The sequence below is a fragment of the Staurois parvus genome, unplaced genomic scaffold (genome assembly GCF_062004578.1).
Source record: "Staurois parvus isolate SC_StPar_1 unplaced genomic scaffold, SC_StPar_1.0 ptg000885l, whole genome shotgun sequence".
NCBI lineage: Eukaryota > Metazoa > Chordata > Amphibia > Anura > Ranidae > Staurois > Staurois parvus.
Window position 1 is genome coordinate 836268 of NW_028318681.1, and position 22697 is coordinate 858964.

At 44.1% G+C, this 22697-nt stretch overlaps 1 long non-coding RNA gene across 1 annotated transcript; it reads right to left on the bottom strand.

Annotated features, from left to right (window-relative positions):
* Positions 1 to 693: 693 nt before the first annotated feature.
* Positions 694 to 22466, bottom strand: LOC149442474 (uncharacterized). The gene is made up of 2 exons (XR_016307160.1): positions 22408 to 22466; positions 694 to 1173 (listed from the first exon to the last, which is right to left on the bottom strand). It is a non-coding gene; the product is annotated as an uncharacterized LOC149442474 (long non-coding RNA).
* Positions 22467 to 22697: the final 231 nt, after the last annotated feature.

The following is a 22697-nucleotide window of genomic DNA, read 5'->3' on the forward strand; positions in this document are numbered from 1 at the left end:
CACTTTTGCATTACTTCTGTCCAGCCCTCATAGAATGTAGACATTTCTGATACAGGGACATATTGTACCTCTTACCATGGTGACTATCCTTCATCACAATATATGTGTGATGTCACTTGCAGAAGTGTGATGTCACTTGCAGAACTGCGGATAAAGCCTAGGACCTTGTCTTGTTACTCCAACACAGACTGCCGATAGTTTACCCTACATTCTATGTTATGGAAAAGTGGCAGTTACTACAGAGGTGTGGGCGCAACATGCTGAGGTTTTACATGCACTGTGGTGGTGAATGGAGAAACGTTATACTACTAGTGGAGAATAAAAATGAACATTTACTATTTCTGTTCCCTAGTAGTTGGTTTACCTTGTTTGTCCCAGGATGCAGCATTTGTGATCTATGGTGATTGACTTTTCATCATTTATTGATCTCGGAGATAATTCTAGCTATGCATGACCATCCTTAAGGTGGGAATACACGGTTAGAAAATCGACCGATCGGTCATCCAATGACCGAGAGGCATTTGTTCGTTGGTCAAAATCGTGGCCCACATTACCCAATCTAAAATAATCGTTCGTCGGGCAATACGTAGTGTTGACGTCTTCCGTACAAGTGGAAGTGATGCAGTGTGTGTGTGACCTTGTAGCCACACCTTTCCGGCCAGAACGAGCGATATACACAACAATTAACAGCAATGAGTATAATATCGTTTATTACATTATCTATATACATAAATAGTGATACATAAAATATAATATGCATCATTCTGGTGTCATTATCTCATTAGGCCAATCTACTTTTAACATTTGGATTTTTCTTTCGTGTTTACAAAGATTCCTTGGACTAAAACATCCGGGTCATCTTCTGTTTCTGCTCATGCGTGATAGCGCTTGATATATTTTTTTTCGGACGACCGTCATACCACTGCATAGAAAATCGGTTGTTCGTTTGCGAAACGACAACATTTTTCACTGTTGATTAACCGCATTTTTTCCTTCACAATATTGTTATTGGTTATAACATCCTGCTCATCAGCAAAGAGCAAATCGTTCAATTAGTGCTTCCGATAAATGTTTCGTACGATTTTCTTATCATGTGTACGGGGCATTAGCCATTTATTTAGCTAGATACTGGAATGGTGGTTGAGTTGGTTGAGGGATGGTAATGGGATATACCTGTATTAGGAAGAAGATTTTCTATTATACCTTGCAAAGTATAATCTAGCGGACTGTGATTTTACAAGAACTGCTAACTTTTAAAATTGAGTTTACTTTCTAATATGTGAACATGAAGCAAATACATTTGCATGGAGGTTTTGAATGTTGCCTCTTCAGTGACCCCTCATAACCTGATTTACTGGTGGCCTATCAGGATTCAAATTAAATTTCTGTGACATTGTTAGTTAAAAAAAAATGTTTTATCGGTTAAATTGTAATAAATATCAGTAAACATGTATATTTAATACCAGGTAATGTACATTATACAATACACTATACTATACATTGTAATTTTCAGTTGGCTCCTTGTTCCTATACATTTTCTTTCAACCATAAAGTAACTCAAGAAGTATAATAACCTCATGAAGTTCTGTCCCTATACCACCACTATTAAGTGTCCACCTTAAAACATAGTAGAAAACCACTCTGCAATAGTTAATGGGTTTAGCTATACAGCTGCATTATATTGACATGTTCCTTTCTCTCCACTGTTTGGACCATGAGGCTTTTAGTTATATCTTGATATCTATGGAGTAAGTCATAAATACTGGAGAAATGGAAATGTAACTTTGAAAACAGGTTAGAAAATGAGTCCAACAGGTAAAGTTATAGCTTTAGACAACATCTCCAGTTTAGTTTCATTAGTCGTATTACTGCATACATTTTAGAAATGGTCTGTATTTATTATTCTCTATAGTCTTTACCCTTACAAGAACTATCCTGGATTTAAAGTGTTTAGTCACTGTAATATCTATGAAAACCACTTCAGGCCTTATCAGTGACAGATGATTTCCAAGAATTACTGTACCTACATGTGACACCACAATACACAGACATGGAAATATCAGCCCTGTCATGCTTTCACATCATTATCAGCCATAATGTACACAGACACATCAGCCAGAGAAAATGCAATGCGGTGTTTTATATGCACAGCTGACAAATAACTAGCAGGAATGGAAAGTTTTTTTGTTTGTTTTTTTTTTACTTCAAGAGAACCTTTCATAGATTTTTAACTGCATTCAATTATTTCTAGACAATTAATGATGATGTGAAAATAGTGAAAGTCTATGACCAACAAACTGTGCTAAACGTGTAAATAAGTGATGTTTATCTCTACTATATCACATCTATATATAGCCAATACGCTGCTACTTTAAAATATAAGACTTAGCAAAAATACACTTGAAAATTAATCTAGTGGCGCATAAATTAATAGTGCCGAAAAACTCTTATAAAATATATAAATAATATAAAAATTTCTTCCACATAAATATATATATATATAAATTAATGAAATAGCAAAAAAATTATATATATTCCAAAAGAAAAGTCCAAATAAATCAGTCTATAAAGCAATCACCACGTGAAGAAAACTTGTGAAGAAATGAAATGCATACATATACGTGCAGTGCTCCCCTCTCAGGTGTGCACTCACCAAAAACCACTCTCGTGGTTGGCACACTAAGTTTATATAGACGGTTTCTCCAAGGACCAGATCAGGTCACTATGATGTTTTATTGAACTCTTTATTCTTGAAACATTGGAATCCCAGGATAAAACGCTCCCAAACTCCGGCACATAGACTCTTCCTCACAATGCTCCACACTTCAATAACCATGCAGGAGAAAAAACGAGAGAACCCCAAATGGTGCAGTACCAACTACAAGAATTTATTGTCACAATAGAGTGCCACTTACAAGATGAGAATCAATAAAAACCGACCGGAACCCGCGTCAGAGATTGAGGGCCGACAGTGGTGAGAACACTGGTGCGGCTTTCTTAACACTGAGCGCTTGCTAAAGTCAACATCTTTGGGCTTTTTTATTGATTCTCATCTTGTAAGTTGCACTCTATTGTGACAATAAATTCTTGTAGTTGGTACTGCACTATTTGGGGTTCTCTCGTTTTTTCTCCTACATGGTTATTGGAGTGTGGAGCATTGTGAGGAGGAGTTTGGGAGCGTTTTATCCTGGGATTCCAATGTTTCAAGAATAAAGAGTACAATAAAACATCATAGTGACCTGATCTGGTCCTTGGAGAAACCGTCTATATAAGCTTAGTGTGCCAACCCCGAGAGTGGGAGGCAACACTTTTTGGTGAGTGCACACCTGAGAGGGGAGCACTGCATGCATATGTATGCATTTAATTTCTTCAAAAGTTTTCTTCACGTGGTGATTGCTTTATAGACTGATTTATTTGAACTTTTCTTTTGGAATATATCATTTTTTTGCTATTTCATTAATTTATATATATTTTTATGTGGAAGACATTTTTATATTATTTATATATTTTATAGGAGTTTTTCGGCACTAATAATGTATGCGCCACTAGATTACTTTTGAAGTGTAACTTCTCTCTAGTTCCCTGGTCTCCTCCTCCCATGCCCGCCTCCAGGACTTCTCCAGGGTGTCACCCATCCTCTGGAACTCCCTGCCCCAACCCATCAGAATATCACCTATTGTCCTCTCCTTTAGGCGCACCCTGAAAACCCACCTCTTCAGGGAAGCCTACCCCACCCCCTGCTAACTTGCCAACCTCCTCCACTCTTCCTACCACCCCATCCCCCACAGCTATCTCCTCCTGTGCCACCATCCCCTCCCTCCTAGATTGTAAGCTCAAAAGAGCAGGGCCCTTGATCCTCTCATGTTTTTCATTGTATTGTTGTTGTTCTGTCACATGTTCTGTCCCCCTTTGTAATGTACAGCGCTGAGCGAACTATTGGCGCTTTATATATACTGTATGATAATAATAATAATAATGATGATGGTAAAATACAGATTGTTTACCCCATTCCCCAAAGTTAATCTACTGCAATTATTCTTCACTAGACAACTCTGTTTTGGACTACTTCCATCTCAAGTTTGACCAAATGTGTTGTCTTTCAAAGTTTAAAGTAGGACAACTCACAGCAAATTCACAATACAAAAATTGCCCAGTACTCAATAATTCTAGCAATCTCAAAAAAACGTACCCAGCCCTTTAAAAACGTATTTAGCATGGTGTGGCAATTCTCTTTTATTCTTTTGGCTTATTACATAGAAATAAAATTGCAAAAGCCTACCACATTTTAATAAAACAGTGAGAGTGAGAGGAAATCCTGCAGACGTCTGTGACATATCTCTGGTGTAATATTTAAGGGAATTTCCAGAACTACATCCTCAGAGGAAGCACACTGTGATTGTGAAACCTGGTTGAGTGGTTAGCACTTCTGCCTAGCAGCACTAGGGTCATTGATCTGAATCCCAACCATGGCACTACCTGCATGGAGTTTGCATGTTCTTCCTTTGCCTGCGTGGGTTTCCTCCAGGTACTCCCATTTCCTTCCACAATCCAAAGACATGCTGGTGGATTAATTGACTCATGTCTAAAAATGTTCCTAGTATGTGTATGTATAATTGTGAGTTAGGGACCTTAGATTGGAGCAACTTGATAACAGGGACTGATATGATTGTACAATATATATATATTTACATGTTTTTATTACATTATAACAATTTAATTTGCAAGGTGGCCCCTATAAATTAGGCCAGTGTATGCATTATTGGATGAGTATGGTATCCATTTCTTTCGACATCCATGGACTTTCTGTGGAAAATATACATATGTGTATAACTAACAATAGCTCATGATTTTGCAACCAGATAGAGACTCTTAGTAACTGAAAGCTGAACTCCAGGAAATATTTGCATTGCAAACTTACCTTTGTCCAGCTTGGCACAGTATATCATCTACAGATCATACCCGATGGACCACTGGGGAAGTTGGAAATCACTGTATTAGTCAGGGCTGCTACAGTGATAGCAGTGAATTTCCAGGTCCTGCTCAGGTTCTGTGTGAGCGGATGGATTGTTCTATGTGATGCCCCACAGCACGCTGATGACAAGGGATTGCTTGCTTGGCACCCCCGCCATTTATTGAATGCCTTTTTTTTTTCAGTGAATACTAGAAGTGTCACCACCCTCCTCTGCACCTTGTCCACTCAGAGAACACCTTATAGCCAGAGAAAAAATACATGACGTTTTATGGATAGTGGCAGTGCTAACCGAGAGACGCCCTATGGGAACCTGAAGATCATGGCTTTCACTGTAGTAGTGCTGATTGCTACAGTGATTTCCAGCTTGCTAGTGGTCCATCAGGTATGAATAATACATACTTAAGCCCCATATTCAAAGGCTGAATACCGGGCGGTATTGGTATGTTCAATAGAAACTGGCCTACAATCGGCCCGTGTGTATTCCAGCCAGTCCAACTTCTGTCGAAGGGGCAGGGCCATGTGTAGCAGGAGCTAAAAAGGTCTGCCAGTCCGCATCTGGTCAGAGCTCTCAGCCAATGGTAGAAAGCGCTCTGGCGGGGGGCCGTCCCCCTGTCAGAACACAATAGCTCAGTGGATTTTTAGTACAGGATCTCCTCCCAAGCTCTTCAGTTTTCTTTTCATTCAGCTGGTGGGTTAAGCGAAAAAAAACTGATAGTGTGTACTAGGCTTACTTTTTTGCCAAGCTGGACCAATGTAAGTATGCATTACAAATGATTCCTGGAGTTCAACTTTAAAAGTCTCCTAATAAAAACTACTCCATTGAAATGTAACAAACAGTAATATGTAAAGTATATCACAAGTATAGGCGCTCTTATAATATATAATTCTATATATATGGGGAACACATTACAGAAACACCTTGTGGCTAGAGATGAGCGAATCGAAGTAGGCGAAGTGGAATTCGTTTCGAATATTAGGAAAATTTCGATTCGCGTCGAATCCGAAAATAAGCAGACTTCGGATGCGCGAATCGAAATTTTTCCTAAAATGGCGGCGACGGAGCGGGGATGTCTGGGAAGGCGCGCAGACAAGGCGCGCTGACCCATAATGCATTCATTCATGACATGTGATCGCATTAGCCAATCAGCAGCCAGCCAGCACAGTGTAATGGTCGAGCTATAAATGGCGGCCATTTTAGAATTCTCCATTTGCCTCCAGTCATTCAACAGAGGCAGACCTGGCTGTATGCAGGGAGAGAGTTAGGGACAGAGAAACGTTACTTAGGGACACAGAAACGTTAGTTAGGGCCACAGAATCGTTACTTAGGGCCATAGAAACGTTACATAGGGCCACAGAAACGTTACTTAGGGACACAGAATTGTTACTCAGGGACAGACAGAATTGTTACTGAGGGATACAGAATTGTTACTGAGGGCCACAGAATCGTTACTTAGGGCCACAGAAACGTTACTTAGGGCCACAGAATTGTTACTTAGGGACAGACACAGAATTGTTACTGAGGGACACAGATTTGTTACTGAGGGCCACAGAATCGTTACTTAGGGCCACAGAATTGTTACTTAGGGACAGACACAGAATTGTTAGTGAGGGACACAGATTTGTTACTGAGGGCCACAGAATCGTTACTTAGGGCCACAGAAACGTTACTTAGGGCCACAGAATTGTTACTTAGGGACAGACACAGAATTGTTATTGAGGGACACAGAATTGTTACTGAGGGCCACAGAACCGTTACTTAGGGCCACAGAAACGTTACTTAGGGCCACAGAATTGTTACTTAGGGACAGACACAGAATTGTTACTGAGGGACACAGATTTGTTACTGAGGGCCACAGAATCGTTACTTAGGGCCACAGAAACGTTACTTAGGGCCACAGAATTGTTACTTAGGGACAGACACAGAATTGTTACTGAGGGACACAGATTTGTTACTGAGGGCCACAGAATCGTTACTTAGGGCCACAGAATTGTTACTTAGGGACAGACACAGAATTGTTACTGAGGGACACAGATTTGTTACTGAGGGCCACAGAATTGTTACTTAGGGCCACAGAAACGTTACTTAGGGCCACAGAAACGTTACTTAGGGCCACAGAATTGTTACTTAGGGACAGACACAGAATTGTTATTGAGGGACACAGAATTGTTACTGAGGGCCACAGAACCGTTACTTAGGGCCACAGAAACGTTACTTAGGGCCACAGAATTGTTACTTAGGGACAGACACAGATTTGTTACTGAGGGACACAGATTTGTTACTGAGGGCCACAGAAACGTTACTTAGGGCCACAGAAACGTTACTTAGGGCCACAGAATCGTTAGTTAGGGCCACAGAAACGTTACTTAGGGACACAGAATTGTTACTCAGGGACAGACACAGAATTGTTACTGAGGGATACAGAATTGTTATTGAGGGACACAGAACCGTTACTTAGGGCCACAGAACCGTTACTTAGGGCCACAGAACCGTTACTTAGGGCCACAGAAACGTTACTTAGGGCCACAGAATTGTTACTTAGGGACAGACACAGAATTGTTACTGAGGGACACAGAATTGTTACTGAGGGACACAGATTTGTTACTGAGGGCCACAGAAACGTTACTTAGGGCCACAGAAACGTTACTTAGGGAGACAGAATCGTTACTTAGGGCCACAGAAACGTTACTTAGGGCCACAGAAACGTTACTTAGGGCCACAGAATCGTTACTTAGGGCCACAGAAACGTTACTTAGGGCCACAAAAACTTTACTTAGGGCCACAGAATTGTTACTTAGGGACACAGAATTGTTACTCAGGGACAGACACAGAATTGTTACTGAGGGATACAGAATTGTTATTGAGGGCCACAGAAACGTTACTTAGGGCCACAGAAACGTTACTTAGGGCCACAGAATTGTTACTTAGGGACAGACACAGAATTGTTACTCAGGGACACAGAATTGTTACTGAGGGCCACAGAACCGTTACTTAGGGCCACAGAAACGTTACTTAGGGACACAGAATTGTTACTCAGGGACAGACACAGAATTGTTACTGAGGGCCACAGAATTGTTACTGAGGGCCACAGAACTGTTACTGAGGGCCACAGAACTGTTACTGAGGGCCACAGAACTGTTACTTAGGGCCACAGAACTGTTACTTAGAGCCACAGAAACGTTACTTAGGGCTACAGAAACGTTACTTAGGGCCACAGAATCGTTACTTAGGGCCACAGAAACGTTACTTAGGGACACAGAAACGTTACTTAGGGACACAGAATTGTTACTCAGGGACAGACACAGAATTGTTACTGAGGGACACAGATTTGTTACTGAGGGCCACAGAACCGTTACTTAGGGCCACAGAAACGTTACTTAGGGACACAGAATTGTTACTCAGGGACAGACACAGAATTGTTACTCAGGGACACAGAATTGTTACTGAGGGACATAGAATTGTTACTCAGGGACACAGAATTGTTACTCAGGGACACAGAATTGTTACTGAGGGACACAGAATTGTTACTGAGGGACACAGAATTGTTACTGAGGGACACAGAATTGTTACTGAGGGACACAGAATTGTTACTCAGGGACAGACACAGAATTGTTACTCAGGGACAGACACAGAATTGTTACTCAGGGACAGACACAGAATTGTTACTGAGGGACACAGAATTGTTACTGAGGGCCACAGAACTGTTACTGAGGGCCACAGAACTGTTACTTAGGGCCAGAGAAACATTACTCAGGGACACAGAATTGTTAGCAAACACAAATGCTCCTGCGCTTGGGGATGGACTCGATGCTACAACCACATTAAGAATGTCCTGGAACATGCACACCTTGCTGCCCTCAAATGGACAGGGGGAATCCAAATATACTGAATGGGGAAAGAACAAAAAGAGGGCGCACAGGCCTAGTGCATTACCATAAAAAATGTTTAATAAAAAATAAAGTAGGTGTTGTACTCACAAACGACAATATAGTCAAGGCACATCATAGAAGAACAGCTGGATCAACACCGCGCTGAGTAACAGTCCACAATAGGGAGTTTAGACATCCAAAAGGCTGACGTGTTTCGAGGACTTGCCTCTTCCTCAGAGCCAGTGGCTCTGAGGAAGAGGCAAGTCCTCGAAACACGTCAGCCTTTTGGATGTCTAAACTCCCTATTGTGGACTGTTACTCAGCGCGGTGTTGATCCAGCTGTTCTTCTATGATGTGCCTTGACTATATTGTCGTTTGTGAGTACAACACCTACTTTATTTTTTATTAAACATTTTTTATGGTAATGCACTAGGCCTGTGCGCCCTCTTTTTGTTCTTTCCCCACACAGAATTGTTACTCAGGGACAGACACAGAATTGTTACTCAGGGCCACAGAAACGTTACTTAGGGACACAGAATTGTTACTCAGGGACAGACACAGAATTGTTACTGAGGGACACAGAATTGTTACTGAGGGACACAGAATTGTTACTGAGGGACACAGAATTGTTACTGAGGGACACAGAATTGTTACTGAGGGACACAGAATTGTTACTGAGGGCCACAGAACTGTTACTTAGGGCCACAGAAACGTTACTCAGGCACACAGAATTGTTACTCAGGGATAGACACAGAATTGTTACTCAGGGACACAGAATCGTTTAATTAAAGAGTATGTCAGACGACATGCAGAGGAGTGGCAGAGGAGGCAATGTTTTAGGAGCGAGCAGACGTGGCAGCAGAGGAAGGGGTCGAGGCAGCACTATTCGCAGCCAGAGGCCAGTGCTCCTGGTGTCATCCAGCGGTCGTGTCTCCACCGACAACCCTGCCGTCATCGATTGGTTGGCTCGGTCGTCTTCCTCTTCCCAGGTCACCTCTGACACCTACAGCCAACGGTCGGTGGGTACGTCAGACACAACCGTTAGTTGGCATGGCCCGGGAGCAAGCCCACTGAAATCACGTGTCCTCTACCTGCCCCTGTCCTTTGGTGTTCCCTCACCAAGCGAAGTATCGCATGCTGTGGGCTCAGCCCCACTGTACAGTGAGGAAGAGCTAACAGAGGGCGGTCAGGAACGGGGGGAGACATCCGCCTCTTCAGCAGCCAGGCGAAGAAGTAGTGGCGAGGAGAGTGGCTCGGTAGCCGGTCTAGAGACAGGTCTGTCTCCTGACCCACACGCAGCCGAGGGGGCTAGTAGTGAGGCGGAGACCCTAATTGATGATGATGAGGCTGATCGCACTTGGCAGCCTCGTCGTCATCAGGCTATTGCTTCCGCATCATCAGGAGAAGAGGGTGGCAGCTTGGCAGCGAGCAAAACAGTCGGTGGGTTGCCCAGGAGGCAGCAGGGTCGCAGCAGTGTCAGTGGAGGCAAACGGCCACGGAGTACAGCACCAGCTCCACTGCAGCCTACCACCACGGCCAGTAGTGGTGCCGGTGTGCACGGAGGAAGCAGCAGTCAGCCAGTGAGGAGTATCGGGGGCAAAGTTTCCTACTCGGCGGTGTGGCAATTTTTTGTCAAACCGCCCGAGGAAGTAAACGTAGCCGTATGTCGACTATGTGGCCAGAAAGTCAAGCGTGGCCAGGGGGCCCATGTTCGGACTACAGCGTTGCGGCAGCATATGCAGTGTCGCCATTTGGTGGCCTGGGAAAACCGTGATAAAGATACGGCGGTTCTGCCCGCCCCAGCCCCCGCTCCATCACCCGCTCCGTTACTTGCTCCGTCACCCTACGTCAATCGCCCTCTATCAGCCAGTCAAGGCTCCAACACCTCTGCTGAGGGGAGTTGTCGCTCGTTGGCATCTTCCGCTCGTTCAGATGCTCCTTCTCCTGCTACTCCTGTTCACGGATTCCGTCAGCAGTCTTTCTTGGAATCCGTTTCCAAGAGACAACAGTTTGCGAGCACGCACCCGACGGTGCAAAAGCTGAACGTCCTCCTGTCCAAGTTGCTGGTGCTGCAGTCCCTCCCTTTCCAAGTGGTGGACTCAGCACCTTTCCGAGAAATGATGGCTTGTGCCGCGCCGCGGTGGAGAGTGCCAAGCCGTCATTTCTTTGCCAAAAAGGCAGTGCCAGCCCTGCATTCCCATGTAGAAGAGATGGTGGGCCAGTCTTTGAGCATGTCGGTCTCTGCCAAAGTGCACGGCAGCGCCGACGTGTGGAGCTGTAACTACGGTCAGGGACAGTACATGATATTTACGGCCCACTGGGTGAACGTGGTGCCGTCACAGCCGCACCAGCAACTTGGACAGGTCACGCCGCTTTTGCCTCCACGTTTGCACGTCCTTGGTCCACAAAAGATGTCCGCCTCTACCACCTCTTCTTCCTTCGTGTCCTCAGCCGCCACCCCCGTGCCAAGTCCCATTACCCGACCGGCATATCACATGTGCAGGGCGCAACGGTGTCACGCTGTGCTGCACCTGGTATGCCTTGGCGAACGTAGTCACACAGGGGAGGAACTTCTCAGTGTAATGAACAGAGAAATCGACAGATGGCTGTCTCCGCGCAAACTCAAAATCGGAACCATGTTGACCGACAACGGAAAGAACATGGTGTCTGCTCTGCGTCAAGGAAGGTTGTGCCAAGCGCCATGCATGGCTCACGTGTTCAATCTGGTTGTCAAGCGGTTCCTAAAATCCACCATCCCACTGCAAGACATCCTTAAAATGTCACGTAAACTTTGCATGCATTTCAGCCATTCCTACACCGCAAAGCACACCCTCCTTGAGCTGCAGCGGCAGAACGGAATTCCACAGCATCGCCTGATCTGCGACGTTGCAACAAGGTGGAATTCAACCCTACAAATGTTAGACCGCCTTTACGAACAGCGAAAGGCCATCACCGATTTCCTGATGTTACAAGCGGATAAAGGTACTCCCCTGTGTAACTTCGATGTCAGCCATTGGCAGCTCATGCGTGACACCTGCCGCTTGCTCAGGCCCTTTGAGGAGGCCACGCTATTCGTGAGTCGGCAGGACTATGGGATGAACGACGTCATTCCTCTGTTGCACGTCCTGGAACAAATGCTGTTAACAATGGCTGGTCAGGGTGCGGTAGACGTGGCGCACAGATCTCAACGCCACATGACCCCTGTGGGGGCAGGACAGGAAGAAGAGGAGGAGGTAGAGGAGGACATTTGTGCTCAGGAATTATTGAGTGAAATGGGTGATTTTTCCACTCAGCGGACAGGAGTGGAGGAGCAGGAGCATCTGCTAGAGGAGGAGGAGGAGGAGACAGAGGACCCAGACGCACCGTGGCAGTATGCTGTGGAGATGGAGGCAGGGAGTCCCTCGCATTCCTTGGCACAAATGGCCCATAGCATGCTCGGTTGCTTGCGTAGCGACAGCCGAATAATAACCATCAGACAGAGGGATGACTTTTGGCTGTCCACCTTGTTGGACCCTCGCTACCGTTCAAAAATGGTGGCCTTTTTCACACCTGCTGAGAGGGAGGCCAAAATAACGTACTATAAAAACCACCTATGTAGTCAGTTGGTCTCTGCCTTTGTGCGCCAACGTCCATCCTCAGACACTGTGGGCCCTGTGCGCTCGCGTTCCGCTGCCATGGCAGCAGGGGAGGGGTGGGGTGGTAGGAGCAGTGGTAGCTCCACCAGCAGCGGCTGCCTCAGTCCGCAGTCGATGATGAGTAGCTTTCTTCACCAGCGCAGTGAGGAAACTAGTAACCAGCCGCAGCAGCAGCAGCATCAGGTGGACCTGGAGCAGGACCTCAAACAACAGGCTTGGGCATACTTGGACAGCACCCAGCCAACCGAGGTAGACAATCCCCTTGACTACTGGGCAACGAAACTTGACCTTTGGCCCCAACTAGCTGAATTTGCCCTTGAAAGGCTGTCATGCCCGGCCAGTAGCGTGGCAGCGGAGCGCGTGTTTAGTGCGGCAGGAGGTATTGTAACTCCGCGGAGGACACGACTGTCCACCCAAAGTGTGGAGAGACTCACGTTTGTGAAAATGAATCAGGCGTGGATTAGTCTGGATTTAAAACCACCAGTTCCTGACACAACTGACTAAATCCGCCATGAATCATGCCCCTGCCATGTGCCACTTTCAGGTCTACTCACACTGCTGGTGTGTTCAATTTTTTGTCATAGGGTGCTGGCAGATTACGGGCCTCCCATAGCTGCTGCCAGGCCCCTAATCTGCCATGGGCCCCTGTACCGCCTCCTCATGCTGCTGCCAGGTCCACAGTGTCTCATGCCATGTGCCACTTTCAGGTCTCCTCACACTGCTGGTGTGTTCAATTTTTTGACATAGGGTGCTGGCAGATTACGGGCCTCCCATAGCTGCTGCCAGGCCCCTAATCTGCCATGGGCCCCTATACCGCCTCCTCATGCTGCTGCCAAGTCCAGAGTCTCTCATGGGTCCCTGTATGGCCTCCCATTGCTGCTGTCTCCATCGCCACACTCTGCCATGTGCCACTTTCAGGTCTCCTCACACACTGCTGGTGTGTTCAATTTTTTGACATAGGGTGCTGGCAGATTACGGGCCTCCCATAGCTGCTGCCAGGCCCCTAATCTGCCATGGGCCCCCGTACCGACTCCTCATGCTGCTGCCAGGCCCGTAATCTGTCATGGGCCCCTATACCGCCTCCTCATGCTGCTGCCAGGTCCAGAGTGTGTCATGGGTCCCTGTACGGCCTCCCATTGCTGCTGTCTCCATCGCCACACTCTGCCATGTGCCACTTTCAGGTCTCCTCACACTGCTGGTGGTTTCCATTTTTGTCATAGGGTGCTGTATGGCCTCCCATTGCTGCTGCCTCCACCGCCACACTGTGGCTCCACACTCTGGTTTTGGCCCCGTGACTGCCCAAATGAGTGAAGTGTGCGGTGATTCTAAGATCGACGGCACTCATCTGCATGTCATACTGACTGTCAATATTATTTCTCTTCCCCAGCAGACTCCAAGGGCATTTAAATTAAAGGTACAGTGTTCTGCACTAATATAAAGGCTCTCTGAAGCCTAGAAACACCCTTTTATAAGTTAAATTCGCAGCGAATATATTCGACTCGAATCGAAATTTTTCCACGAATTCGCCGAATCAGTCGAATCGAATTTTTGAATACTTCGCTCATCTCTACTTGTGGCACATTTTCTAGTTTTGCAGATTTGGTGCAACCAAGACTTCTAAATGTTAGACATAGTTTACAGTTAGATTCTTTCAGTTGGCTAGCAGCATGGTGTGATCCGTTATTTTTGTGATATTTTATTTACCTGGACATCCCCTGATTCTGGGACCTTTGATGCATATGATAAAGCAAAAATAAGTCTCTTAGTTTTCCATCCACCCTTCACTGAAACTAAATGCAAGAAAGTACCTGGCATTGCTGGGAGCAGGAACATGACATTTACAAGAAGATAAGGGAATTATTCTTGTGTGGTTCAAAGTAGTTTAGATATATTTCCTAAATAAACAAGGCAAAGTTACAGTCTCTTTAAAGCCACCCCCAACCCATCTATATTCACCTTCTTTACACTTCCTTGCTGCTCCATTCCTCCAAACATGAAACCCTGTACTCCCCATACTCACCCTAAACTGGAAGAACTGGGTATTTTGCAGCAGTTTGGGCTTTAAAGAGACTCTCACTTGGGTTGGCCATACACTATACAGTTTTCTGTCTAATTTCCTTTAGATTTACCTTCAATTATGTAGTGCAAGAGCCTGCCTAATTGAATACAATTGAAAGTGTTGTTAGGTTTGACCTCCTATTATATGGTTTTTGTTAAATCTAAACCAAAAATCTCAAGATAATTGTATAATGTATGGCCAGCCTTTGTCCTGGATGGACAAGGCAACAGAGTCTATCTAAAAATATTACCGTTCTAAACCAACACATTGACTGGTGTCATGCAGAATTTGGTTCGGATTCTGGTCTACCATGGGTATGAGGTAAATTCTGCCTGTTTTCAGTCCCACGGAAATAAAGCTGCATTTCATCTGGCTGAATGCTTTGAAGCCATAATGAACTGCAAGGGCCTTTGAACCAATCAGCTGGTATAGAATAAAGACTGGTTTCAGGGGTTCTTTTTTTTTCCTGCAAGGCTTTGCTTTAAATAAAGTAGGCTTTTGTTTCAGGAATGCTTTAAGTTTTTTTTTTTGGGGGGGTTCAATTTCTTAATTCTGAATTTATTTTTAGGGTCTTTTTTGGGGTGCCCAGAATGCAGTATCAACTATCTCCAGAGTAAAAAATTCACCGGTTATGCCTATTCTCTGTGAATAAAACTGTCCTGCTGCTGGCCAATTTTACACTTCTAAAGTATCTTAATTTCTGTAGTAAAGCCCCAGCCTGTGTCTTTCTCTCTATTAAATTGAGCCTAGGCTTGCCTTGATCACAATGAAATAATCATTCCCCACTAAACTACTAGTTAGAATTCTTACCCTAGCACTTGCAGTTTACCACTTTCAATTCCTTTCAATACATTTTTATTGAAAACATTTTTGTTTTTAGAAGATACAGTTACAATTGCAGTCATGTATACAGGTAGAAGTATGGAATCAATAACAGGCAAGTCAAATGTGGTTATGCGTTAAACAGTAAAACTGTACCAAGTGTCGAGATAGTTGGTATGTCAGAAGGTGCACAGATTATGCCATACTAATGATACAATGTGGATAACAGGAGAAAAACCATACGCCTACAACATGAAACCAGGTCTTGGTGAGGGAGGTGTCTGTGTATAAAATTTACTGAGCAAAGGATCAAACAGACAAGTATATAAGAACAAACCGTAAACTGTCCCTACCACTTTCACGTCTTCCAGCTCCTGCCCTCTCAGTGCTGCTTCTCTGAACTTCAAGTCTTCACAGGAAAAAGTAGACAGTAGACAGTACAGTCTACAGCTTAGACTGGAGACTGTACTGTTAGATTGGAGAAGAGAGGGGAGCAGTGTGTGTGAGTGTGTGTTTTGGGGGGGGCAGAAGTGTGCCTTGTCATCCTAGACCAGGGGTCTCCAAACTTTCTAAACAAAGGGCCAGTTAAAGGTCTTTCAGGCTTTAGGGGGGCCGGACTGCGAGAAGTCAGAGAAGAAAAAGTCCTGGCTTCACTGGGAGTAAACAACGCCCGATCTTTGGAATCAGGGGAGGAGTCGTACCCCATCTTTGGTGTTAGTGGAAGGAATAGTTCTCCATCATTGGTGTCTGTGGGAGGAATAGTACCCCTTCACTGGTGTCAATGGAAAGAATTGTGGCCCTTTGTTGGTGTCAGTGGGAGGAATTGTTCCCCATAACTGGTGTCAGTGGGTGGAATAGTGGCTTGTCATTGGTGTCAGTGGGAGGAACAGTGCCCCACCACTGGTGGTAATTTGAGGAATAGCACCCCATGGTTGGTGTCATTGGAAGGAATTGTATCCCAGCACTGATGTCAGTGAGAGGAATTGTGCTCTGCTATAGGTGTCAGTGGAATGATTAGTGTCCAACTGCTGGTGTCAGTGGAAGGAAGTGTGCCATATCGTTTGTGTTTTTGGAAGGAATTGTGCCCCATTGTAGGTGTCAGCAAGAGAAATATTGCCACATCGTTGATGTCATTGGCAGGAATAGTGCTCCATTGTTAGTGATATTAGGTGGAATTGTATACTATCATTCGTGTAAATGGGAGGATTTTTGCTCCATTGTTGGTGTCATTGGCAGGAATGATGTCCCAATGCTGGAGTCAGTGGATGGAATAGTGCCCCAAGGGCCGGATAAAAACAAGCAAAGGGCCACATCCAGCCCCTGGGCCACAGTTTGGAGACATATACTATAGACTATAGGACTGTATGTTTCTATTAATGTACACTGTATAGTGTGACACAACTGCATGTAAGGATGGCTCCATAGGATGCTGCAAGAGAAAGGAGCCACCCTGAATAGACAAGGATTAAAAGAAGTTGCATACTTAGTAAGTGATTAAATCAGCTGCTGAAAGTGCTTAAAAAACTGGGGGTTTAATGCCACAGTAATGTGAGTCATCAGACTTAAACCACACATGGCACTATTGCAATGACAAAAGCAGGCATAACTGTCTGTCATAGATATTAGTAAAATAGTTTACGGCTGTACTGTTTGCATTGTTTGTTTAATGACTGTAAAGGAAGTATCAGTAATGCACCAAATGTGCCTCACCTTATGAAACTTGATTGGAATACATTAATCACCATATCGCTGTATCATAGTTTTATTTGACTCATAAATCCTGCTGAAAAGTTTTTTTAATTTTCCTTACAAATTGAGTCAGTCATAGCCATAAATTCAAAATCAACCCAAATCTAAAAAAAAAACTGCACATTTTCTGACTAATGAATGAACGGATTTGTTTTGTAACATGTGGGATGTATCCCATGGGTGGTACACATTCCCTTGGTGGGCTAGGCACTAAAGACCTTTATCTAAAAATGGGAACAGATAAACCCACAGCAGAAAACAGTTGTAAGAGATGGTTTAAATCACCACTCCATCCAGTAGCTGGGGTGAAAATATTCTCTATATATTTACAACTCTGATTTTACATTCTCCTTTAGATTTGCTAAAAAAGGTCTGCTTTAAATTTAAATTAAATGGATTTTTTTAGCCCAGCTTTTCTGAAACGGTTTACCATAAAGGAACCCTTGAAATCATTTTCAGGTGTCAGGGAACTCCCTGCTAAAAAGTTCTATATCTACAACTCACAGACAATGAACATGATCAGTAGACAAAATTAGAACAACCAAGCTTTATCTAAAAATGAAAATAAGATAAAAATGATGACCGGCAAGAAAAGCAAACAGTGAAAACTGCAATTTTCCCCTGACATTGGTGATCATAGAGAATTGCCCTCTACAATGATGGTCTGTGGAGAAGGGCCTCCTCACATTGGTTATTGGCCAGTGGAGTAAGTGACTCCTCACATTGACGGAAAGGTAAAGAATGTAATTTACATTATTAACCAGTGAAGAAGAGCATCTATTGAAATGGTGGTAAGTGGAAAGGTGCCCCCTATTTTAAAGGTCAGTGGAGAAGGGTTAGTAGGACAAGGGCCCTCACATTGGTGGATAATTGGAGGAAAAATGTCCTTTACACTGGAGATTAGTCAAGCCCTAGCAAAATCTGAAGGAACCCTGGTTGAAAAAGGTTGGTTTGGGCCTTCTTACTAGAATATGTGTTGGTAAATCTGATTGAGATTGTAGAACAAAATTGTAATATGTTTGGCCAACTTGGACTTTGTACCAACAGTGTCTCTTTTGGGGTATAGTTAATATTTTAGAGTGATGAATGACTTGATTAGATGTTGGTAACTATAGAAAAAGAAAGGACTGTGTAGAGATTCAAATAGCAGTATAGATAAAACAGAAGTATAGCTGAGACAAAGATGGTAGTTAAGATGGCACATATGGCTCACAATGGTGCTATTCCCTATATTGCCTGTGATTACCTTACATTGCTAAATGCTTCCAGATATTTTTGGTGTAAGTGTACATTAGCAATGCAGTCAGTGGCCTATTACAACCCTGTTAGATGCAATTATGCATGTGTTTATTTGCAGTGAGGAAGCTAGGTTTGGGGATGAGGTCTTAATGACCAACTTCCATTAATTGTTTTGATACATCATAGTCAACCTGTACTCCATTCCTAACCTTTAAAGTCCAACTTCACCCAAAATCAAATCCCTCCATCCAGGTCCTTTGCTGACACCATTTCCTGCTGATGGGATCATGAATCCGGTGCAACCTGTAAGCCTCACTAGCCAGTCCTCTTCACTCCCATGTGTCCAACATAATCTCTCTTCATGATCATAACAGGACGCACCCATTGGCAGGCCAATGGAAATTGTCAACATCATACAAGAAGTGATGTTGACACCAGGAAGAAGGACACCTCCAGGAACAAAAAGTAAGAAAAATAATCCAGTGCTGGATGATCACATGGCCATGGGTTCAGGTAAATGCAAACACGATTTAGAGAGGTCGTTTTTGTTAACGCTGCGATCAGCTACAGGGAAGTGGAAGGGAGGGCTGGGAGGGGGGTTATGTTTATCCTGAAGTTGGGCTTTAAAGCCAACAGTCTTGCCTAACAGCATTCTCAAGATGCCTAGTATTATATTTATCATTCACAAGGGCCTTTTCTGTGCCCCTCTGATTTAGATTTTATATGTTTTTTTCAGGGACCTGACTTTCCTTGACTTTAGTTTCATCAACTGTCATCTCATTGTCAAATGAGAGAGACTTTACTGGCAACCGAGGCAGTCTCATTATATATGTTACAGTACCCCCGTAAGAGCCAGTAGTTTAATAGGTTCCTGAGCTCTTTTCCCAACTTTGCCCCACAACTAGGCACACAGTCACTCTATGGCTCAATAAGAAGTCCAGGGTAATTCTTTTGGTGTTTTTATTTTTAGGGATAACTTGGATAGGGACAGAGATGAGTGGGATACTCCAAAAAGAACTATGTACAAGAGGAGGACACTGAACTTTCTTCTGTAGAACTGTAAGCAAAGTCCGTGTAGGGGAAGGTAGTGAACATGGCTTTGTAGAAGCAAATAAAAGGCACACAACTTCCTTCTTTAACCCCTTCGCACTGGCGCCTCCTTTAAGGGTTTCAAAAGCCAGGAGGCGGGGCAGGGTTTAGGGCCATGTGACCGCCGTGACACGCTGCCACGGCGGTCACATGATCGGTAAAGGTCCCGATCGAAAGAGGACCTTTCCGTGAGTACCGGATATGTGCAGGGCACGCACTCTCAGCACATATGTTCTTTTTTAATAGAACGCAAATGTGCGGTAGCTCGGTGTCTATGCCCAGACGCCAGGAGGCCGCACATTTGCGGTCGGCAGGCGTGAAGAGGTTAAGCAACTTGAGCAGAGTCCCTTCACACAGAACCAGATGGACACAGCTCTTCAAGACTCCAGCCAGTACCCCTTTGCACACACAGTTGACTCTTTAGTACCAGAAAGGTGGCAGCAGCCAACTGTTTCTAGGATCTCGCACACCAGTCTGTACTCATAAATGTCCTCAGATGATGGTTGCCTCCAGTCAAAATCCTTCAGACATCTTTACCAGTGACCTTAGAGTAGATGCTCAGACAACAGCCCTTCAGTCAGCTTCCAGCCACTTTCAGCATCCAGGCCTATCAGCTTGCCCAGTTGAGGCATCACGAACAGGAAGCACATGGCAGGACTGGTCAGAGGGCAGCGGGCCCTCCAGGCTCCCCTGCAGGACAAGACAAGACTTCCCCAGGTCTCAAACTATTATATCCAATTCCAGCAGCCATCTGTGCAGGGCTCACAAATATTAGCTGGGACAGTATAATTCATGCTGCCCATTTACATTACTCCACTCATATGTTCCAGAACTGAGGGGGTTCTGGGGATACAGGGTGAGAGCAATTAAATCTGCAGCCCTTGAGACACTGAACAGACCTAACCAATATCATGCAGCTGCACTGACTACATTGCATTAGAGCTAAATTTGCCTAACTCAGAAATTGTAGCCACACTGATTACACCGAGACAACTAAATTTGCCTAACAACAAAAAATGCGGCTCCACTGGATACAATGAGCCAGAACTATATCTATCTACTCCTAGCACCTACAGTATCTAGGAGTGTGCTACATACAATTGAATGTTGGTGGAATTTAGCCACGGAACGTAAGTCCCTGAGACTAATTTTAAAATGTTTTAGCAGGCATTCTGTGACATTTGCTACTAGGTATGATACACAGAACACAAGAAAACTTAAAGGAAACTCAAGCACAGATTGCAACTTCCCCTAATTTCCTCATACAACTTCCACATGCATAGAAATAGTCTACATAATCGCAGCACATTCACAATTATTGAAAAGATACAGTTTGCAATAAGTTAATATGGTTGCCCAAATCTATCTGTGTTTTTTTTACACATGTTTACACTAGTCTATCCACTTCTAACAAAACAGATGCACAAAATAACAGTTCTTACATGCTGAGACTGCTGTCCCAGGGTGTCTCTCTGAAGAGCAAAATTGCTTTGGCTTCCTAAAGGTTTTTTAAGACTCTGAAAGGCTGAGAGAGACTGAAGAGCAGCCATTCTCAACCAGAATTCCATGGAACCCTAGGGTTTCTCCAGAGGATACTAGGGATTCCCTGAGCTGTGGCTGATTGGCCTCCTATTTGGTGGTGCCTGCAAAATTCTGGGACCAACACCACTTGGCAGACCAACAGCATGACACCAAGTACATTTTTGGCTGTCTGTAAGGGTGGCCACCTGACCACCACTGTAAGGCTTTTATTTCTCCTACTGACTACCAACGAAATGGGCACTTTTTCCCATTGACCAACGATAAATTGGTTTTAGTAAGGGTTCCCCAAGACCTATAAATGAGTGTAGGGGTTCCTCTGTGGTAAAAAGGTTGTGAAAGTCTGCTCTGGAGAGGCTCTAATGGCAGCTAACTCCTCTATCAAGAACATTCAGCCATGGCACCTTTCCTTGCCACACTTGCTTTCCTAGTATTCCAGTAACCCCTGGGATAACTTTTCAGAGAGAGAGAGACATAAGCATTATCAATCTATCTATAAAATATAAATTGGAAGGATTTTATATGTACATACAGTGGCTAGACATTCTTCCACTGAACTAATTGATTCTATCTGTCTATCTATCTATCTATCTATCTATCTATCTATCTATCTATCTATCTATCTATCTGTAAAACATGACATAATTGAAATTACCGTATATGAACACACAGTGGCTAGGCAAGCATCATTCACACTGATTTTAAAGGTCACAGTATGCTTTCAGGGAAGTAGAAGCAGGGTTCTCTGCATGCGACTGATAAAGCGGTCTCAGATCTTTCTATGAACTAGCTTCCACATTCTAAGAAATGATCTACAGTCTTATACCACAGAGCGCTTGCAGAATGTTAACACATTGCGAGACGGGAAGGGAGCTGTGACAACTTCTGTTACATGTGTGGCTGCACGTATTTTAAGCCTTACACATGCCATGCTTTGTAGGAAAAGTTTTTATATCTGTATTAACTCATTTTCCAAACAGCTCTTTCATGTTAAAGTGTAGGTACATAGGTAATGCTCCTTTTCCGACTGAGGTAAACCTGTAGTGATGAATAATATATCTAAACCAACACTTCCACATAAAGTAGCAGTACATAACTCTGTGGTGTCATACTGACCTTGCAAAATACTTCAAACCCCAGCTTGTGTTACTTCTGTTTGGCCTTATAAGTCAGTTGTACATTAGCTGAACATTGGTCTAGGCTTCATTGACAGATGTGTGTTAAAGGGTTTATATCTTGTGAAATATGAAGCAGGTAATCAATCACTTCATATTGAAACATAATTTGGTGAACAGTATGCGGCACTACAACAAGTTATAACAAAAATGTTAAAGTTGTTCTAAAACCAGAATGTTTTCTACCTTAATGCATTCTATGCATTAAGGTAAAAAACCTTCTGCATGCAGCTCCCCCTCCCCCAGTCCCCTTTTACTCACCTGAGCCCAATCTCAGTGCAGTGGCTCTCTCGGCTCTCTCCTTCCTCATTGACTCAGAGACAGCAGCAGAAGGCACAGTCAACCACAGTCAGTAAGGAGGGATCAGGGGGTGGGACACATAGCCAGCTTGGGAGTAAGCCAGCATGAGTGTCCTTAGCGGCTTAGTATGGGAGCACTCGGGGGGGGGGGGGGGTGGAAGCGCCAGTGGGGGACCTGAGAAGAGGGGGATAAGGGCTGCTCTGTGCAAAACTATTACACAGAGCAGGTAGGTATAACATATTTGTTATTTT